The 6,250-nt window shown below is 47.2% G+C and overlaps 1 long non-coding RNA gene across 1 annotated transcript; it reads left to right on the top strand.

The window, feature by feature from the left end:
* Nucleotides 1-332: 332 nt before the first annotated feature.
* Nucleotides 333-2,813, top strand: LOC139227087 (uncharacterized). Its single transcript, XR_011587373.1, has 2 exons — nt 333-549; nt 2,646-2,813. It is a non-coding gene; the product is annotated as an uncharacterized lncRNA (long non-coding RNA).
* The last annotated feature ends 3,437 nt before the right edge of the window (nt 2,814-6,250 follow it).

Genomic DNA, 6,250 nt, shown 5'->3' with positions numbered 1-6,250 from the left:
CCGAACCACTGTCAAAAAAAATAACTTTCCCACCCGACCCGCCACCGATCGCGCCCGCTACCACTCTAGAAAATTCAGCCCTATGAATGCCGCCTTAAGTAGGCCAGTCTTGGCCTTTCAGCCCCCCATACCCACCCTACCCCCCGCTCCACCCCCCGGATCTGCAGCAACGTGTTCTCCAGCCCATTGTTAGCAGGGAAACGTTGCTGAGCCATGAGACAGATGATGGCGAAAGGGAGGCGGAAGTGGGGACTCGGCTCAAAGCGCTTCCGCTTCTCACCCGTTGCCTTCCCACCCAACCCCCCCGCCCCCCCAGACATGCTGCCTCGTGTCCCAATGATCGAGTCTGCCCCTGCACAGATACAGGTGGAGCAGTCTTTGGCGGGGCCCCTCATGGGCTCCAAAACCCAGAGGTCATCGGCCAAAAAGCATCTCAGCAGTTAGAGCTGGGATCTGAGCTGCCTGTCTCTGCCTCTGCTCAAGCCACAGGGGTTGCACCATGTGGAAGCACTAGGAAAAGGAAGAGGAAAGACTTGCCATTGCACAAGGGTATGTACAAGGGAGACTTTTCCACATTGATAGATTGGTCAGTTTCACTTTTCTATTTGAGCCACATTAATATTATTGTTTTCCATCTTGCCTATTCGTGATTGCTGGCTGGCAAGTGGCCTTTTCAGATGAGTGATGCTGAACGGGAAGGCATGAATTGACTTCTTGGCTTATTTCCCCGCCATGACTTCATTTGCCGCTGTCTTCTCATCTTGCTTTCACTGGCAAATTCCAGGAATCCCAGGAAACCCATGGAGCCAAAGTTAAACTGCAGTACCCACATCAATGTTGCTCTAATTGAGCGACTAACAGATTGACATTGACAGCCCGCCTCTCCCGAGGGGTTTGCCCACACGCAGCCTAACGTGCTGGAGTAAAATACGGGAGTCGGTGGGTTGGAGCCGGCTTCCCGATACGCTCGCATTTATCCAGGATTTCACTCCCCACCCACTCGCAGCCAAAACCACGCACTCACCCACGTGAAAATCCCCCCTGTGATTCTAACTGTAATGTATGCCCCTGTGAGTATGCCCACAAGTTTGGAGAGCTGTTGAGTTAGGAGTGGCTTAGCCAGTCACGTGATGTTCACAAGACTCAATAAAACCCCAGTCAGTTGGGTTTGGGGGATCCACGATGAGGCAGGTGGTTGTGAGCCTGGTGGATGAACTGGTAATGTGTAGTGTGATTGTTAAACCTTTGCTAATAAACTAACTAGTTATTAATAGTAATGTGTTGCTATGAATTTTTAAGCAAAGAGCCCATGAAGCAAATACTGTAAGTGGTTTTGTCCTTGGTGGTTTCGAATCACTCCCCCTTACATAAGTTCTAGACCCAGGGAATTATAGTACTGAACAGAATACTCAGTTATAGACAGATCTTTCGGTCTCAACCGTCACAATGCTTTTATTCAAGTTAAAGCACACACCTGCTTTCAGTAAAACACACCCTGGTGGTATAAAACAAACAAACACAGTACAACACACAAACCTGCCCCATCTGAACAGGCCCCTAACGCGAAGTACCCATGACTAAAACATCCCTGCTTGGCTCAATAGGGCACCACCAAATCTGTCCAACAGACTGTGTATATGCCTATGATCCACGCAGAAACCTCCCCACTAAACCCCTAAGGCTTGGTTGGAACACACAACACCCCTTCACACTATGCAGTGTTCTAAAGGATGTGTGGGCTGGGATAATGCTCAACAGTTACCCCTCTGGCTCACTCGCTGCTTCTCCCAATGAGGCGTATCTTCTGGTTCCGTACCAATCTGTGGTTTCCAAGTCCAGTCTCAAGGTCAACTTCCCAGTTGAATTAGCGAGGCTCTCTTTGCTCGTAGATGGTTTCTTCGATCCATCCCAGATGGAGTGCTCGGTCCTTGAGTGCGTTGAATAAAGCGAGTAAGCGTAGGAGAGGAAAGAGCGAGATGGCAGCAAACTGCCGTCTCCTTTATTCGAAAAATGCTTGCTGAAATCCTCGCGCCAAAAACCAGTCCTTTGTCTGAGGCAGTCCAACTAAAAGGCAATGAATCACATCTCCGGCCTGTACCTTTGTTACTGGGCTCTTTTTGGGGATAAAAGCTCCAACGAGTCTGGGTGGCCAAATAGCTTCCTTTGTCATGAGGTTCCCGTGCTCCAGGGCTCTCAGTCATTTCGATAGCTTGAGCACTGACCAGTTAACCTGATCTCTCACTGATGGGTTCCCATTACATGACAAAAGGGTCCTCCATGTGCTTTCAGCCATCCCAGACTATCCCCGCCCATCTGATTTGTATTCCTGTGGAACATGCCTGGGCCTGTCCCAGCTCATGCTGTCAGCTCTTTTGAAATATGAAAAAGCAATGTCCAAAACTTAAAGTCCAAAATGTTGAAGTCTATATGCTGTCGATCTTTATGCCGATGCTTACATACATTACACTGTCCAACACAGATTAACTGGCCATTCATCTCATTCTTGTGTGCTGCACCTTGCCATGTTTGGCTACATAACCACAATCACTGCACTTCAAAGTAAACCATTATGTAAAATGCTATGTGATGTTCCTGAGAGGAATGATAAAATGCAATACACATGGCAGTCTCTTTTTATTTATTAGGGACTCGGTTCTGGTGTTCACACGAGACCAGCTGATTTGCATGACCATTAGGAGTTAAGTCTTCGACGTCACGCTGGGGGAACCAAAAGTAATATCTACTTGGCTGTCACGCTACCTATTCGAATCATTCTACTCACACGGTAATCTCCCAATAAACAGAAAAATGAACACCAGTTGTGTTTTGTTTATTAACCTTCCTCAGAGATGCCGTTGGCCCAGGGATTAATTAGTTTCAGACTGACAGTAAACAGAACCTTCTTTTGCATCAGCGCTCGGTCCCAACAGTTTCATTTCCATTTTGTCATATTTTTTTTAAAACTACTTAAAATGAGTTGATGATATTTTCAGCAATTGTATTTCCCAAAAGACACCGGGAGAATTCTGAAAAGAACTGTCAACCGATCTGTATGCAAATTGCATTGGGTGATATAGAAAGCTAGGAACAAGACCAGTGAGGAGCTCTGGTAGTGAAATGGGTAAACATAGAAGAAAGGGCCATTCTGCCCATCAAGCCTGGGCAGTGCTGTATGCAGTTGGCTTGTGACAAATCCAGGTTATTGAGATACAAGAAACGCAGATTATCATTCAATACAGCAAAGGCCACATGTCAATTTGTATACAAAAGTGGCCGCAACATGCTGAAGCCTGTTGCAGTAAGCTCCGCACTGCATACAGACAATTTCTGTTCCCATTTTTAGATTTCTCCATTAATGGCAGCCTGCCTACTTTCATCGTCACTGGGTCCAAAATCCTGGAACTCCCTCCCGGACAGCACTGTGGGAGTACCTTCATCACACGCACTGCAGTGGTTCAAGAAGGCGACTCACCACCACCTTCTCAAGGGCAATTAGGGACGGGCAATAAATGCTGGCCATGCCAGCAATGCCACATCCCGTGAATGAATTAAAAAAAAGCTACACATTGCTGACCCTTGCATCAGTACAGGTCCTTCAGTTTCAAACTACATTGGCCTAGAAATTGGCCTCCATTGCGCCTCTGGGGGAGATAACGGGGCGCTGACGACTTACCGACCAGGCACGGCAAAAGAAAAGACTGCCGCAAATTCCCCGTGAGGTTTGGGGTGACGGTAACTCCTGGCGCCACGATCTGCTGCGTCCGGAGACCGTGTCGTCATCATGCTGCACATCGCCCTGGTAACGCCCCCTGCAGCATCTCTGGGCACAACACCGACAGCTGCAGAAGGCGTTCTTTGGGCCGGCCGCTTCAGGGGCGCAAGTTAAAGGGGATGTTGGTGCAGTAAATAAAACAAAATTGTGCGAATGCATTACTGGGAATTTTTCTGAACTTTCTTCGGCCACGATGGATCAGCCCGGCACTCTGCTAGATTGCTTGGGGCTGATCAGGCCAGATCGCTAACTCATTGCAATGCGCAGCCTGCGGCAATGGCCTGTCCCTTTAAGGGATGGAAGGAGCCTTGGATCCCAGCAGTGCTGCACCACTCCCACCCCGCCTGCAGCGTTTAGCGCTCCAATCCAATTTAGAGAAAGCTGAGAATCATTAGCTAATTTTTCCAGCTTTCCAAAGTTAACGCCCCAAATAGGGCGCTACCGAGTTTCTCCCCCAATATTGAGTCATCAAAACTTTACATCAGTGAGTGGGGTAGATCTTGACTTTGTGTGATAGGGTAAAATGGGTGATAGTATGTCGGCAGCCTGCTTCACATCTCTCCCGCATTTAATTTCCATTGACTTCCATTGACACCGTCGTACACTGAAAAATCTACCCCAGTGAACGGACTTAAGACTCTAAACCAAAAGCGGGAAGCTCACGTCAAATCTCAATCCTATTATTACAGCAATGTTTTTCCTGTCGATGTTCCTAGATATCACCAATCAAACTTTATCTGCCAATGGAAACAAGCATGGGCAACCATGCAACATCCATCAGCGTGGATGGACAAGAGGAGGGAGATCCCATCGCATCTGACATACATTTGTGTCCAAATCATTAGGTCCTGACTGAGTTTTAACATTTAGGGCTGGTTTTTCGGATGGAGGCTTTTTCGGGCGCGAATGGCACAGAATTCAGCAGCTGGGCCCTGAGTGTGGAGCAGGGCGCTATGGGAGGCGTTCCATACCTCTCTCAGGGTGCTAGGCCAAGTGAGCAACTGAAAATCTGTCGCTAACGAGCCGGCCTCGGAGCACACTAAGAGAGGCTTCCCTGGAAAAAGAAATCACAAAAAAAAGCACAAAAAACATTCCCAATACCTTGCTCACCCCACATAAAGATAAATCGCAGAAATAAAACAAAAAAACCCATCACACTTACCTTATTATAGACATTCCTTCACCGTCGCCGGAACAGCTCAGACTGCCCGCTTTCCCAGGCAATGCCACTAGGGGGCGCTACAGGGTCAACAGGAAACAAAAATCGTAGCGCTGTCGAATCTGGGGCGATACTGGTCAGCGCCTCCCAAACCGTCACAAAATTTGCTGGCGGGGTGCTGGAAGCCGGTCGCTCGGCCGGAAATCATTGGCTTACCCATTACCGCCCCTCTTGGGTGTCAATGGAGGCGCAGACCCAACAAAAATCCAGCCCTTAGATTTCTACCATATTAGAACATAGAATCTTGCAGCACAGAAGGAGGCCATTTGTCTCTTCGTGCCTGAAAGAGCTCTCCAATTAATCCCACTACCCCTGCTCTTTCCCTTTAACCTTGCAATTTTTTTCCTTTTAAATTTTAATTACAGTTCCCTTTTGAAAGTTATTCTTTCTAGATCCTTTACATTTTGTTCCTGGCTGCATCACAATTTTGACTTTGGACGACAATGTAAAACGGGTGATGTCAGCTCTGCCACATATTAAACATCTCTCCTGATTGAAGTCAATGGAAATAAAATGGGGACAGATGTAAAATGGGCTGCTGACTCACCATCACCCGTTTTACACTGTCGCACAAAGATAAAGTTACCCCCAATCTCTGTGCTCTGATGATTATGTAAACCGATTGAATTTTCACCTTTCTTTCCCCAAGGATTGTATTACAACCTGAAGCCTGCCCCTGCAGTTGCTGAATTAGTCCAATTCTTCACAGGGAGTACCTGCAGAGTGGCCTGAAAGGGATAGGACAGCTTAACTGAGTTACAGCCATACTCCAGATTCCAGCAACACAACAGAAAGTCAGCACTTAACCATTATCATTTCATTAGTAATATCTTGGGGACATTCAAATTTGCACAGGTTGTTGACATCTATACATTATGTCTTGCGCTTCCATCATGCATAAACAAAGGTGAGACACATGCATATCATCCTGTCCTTTCACATTTGCATGGTTCTGGAATAGCAGGTGCTGTTTGAGGAATACCCCCTTTTTTTTAAGGCAGAGCCAATCTGAAGCGCTTCTTTCTGGTAGTAAATTAAGCATTCATCTTGATATTTAGTTTATGGGTGCATGAACGCTACAAATTTAATCTAGCACCAAGCTCATGGTCTACAGGCCTGTAATAATATCTGCCCTCCTGTATGGATCTGAGGCATGGACGATGTATAGAAGGAACCTCAAGTCGCTGGAGATATATTACCAACAACGTCTCTGCAAGATCCTGCAAATCCCCTGGGAGGACAGGCGCACCAACATCAGT

The sequence above is a fragment of the Pristiophorus japonicus genome, chromosome 16 (assembly GCF_044704955.1).
Source record: "Pristiophorus japonicus isolate sPriJap1 chromosome 16, sPriJap1.hap1, whole genome shotgun sequence".
NCBI classification, from domain to species: Eukaryota; Metazoa; Chordata; class Chondrichthyes; family Pristiophoridae; genus Pristiophorus; species Pristiophorus japonicus.
The sequence above is the reverse complement of the archived record's forward strand: the minus strand, read 5'-3'. Positions and strand labels throughout refer to the sequence as shown.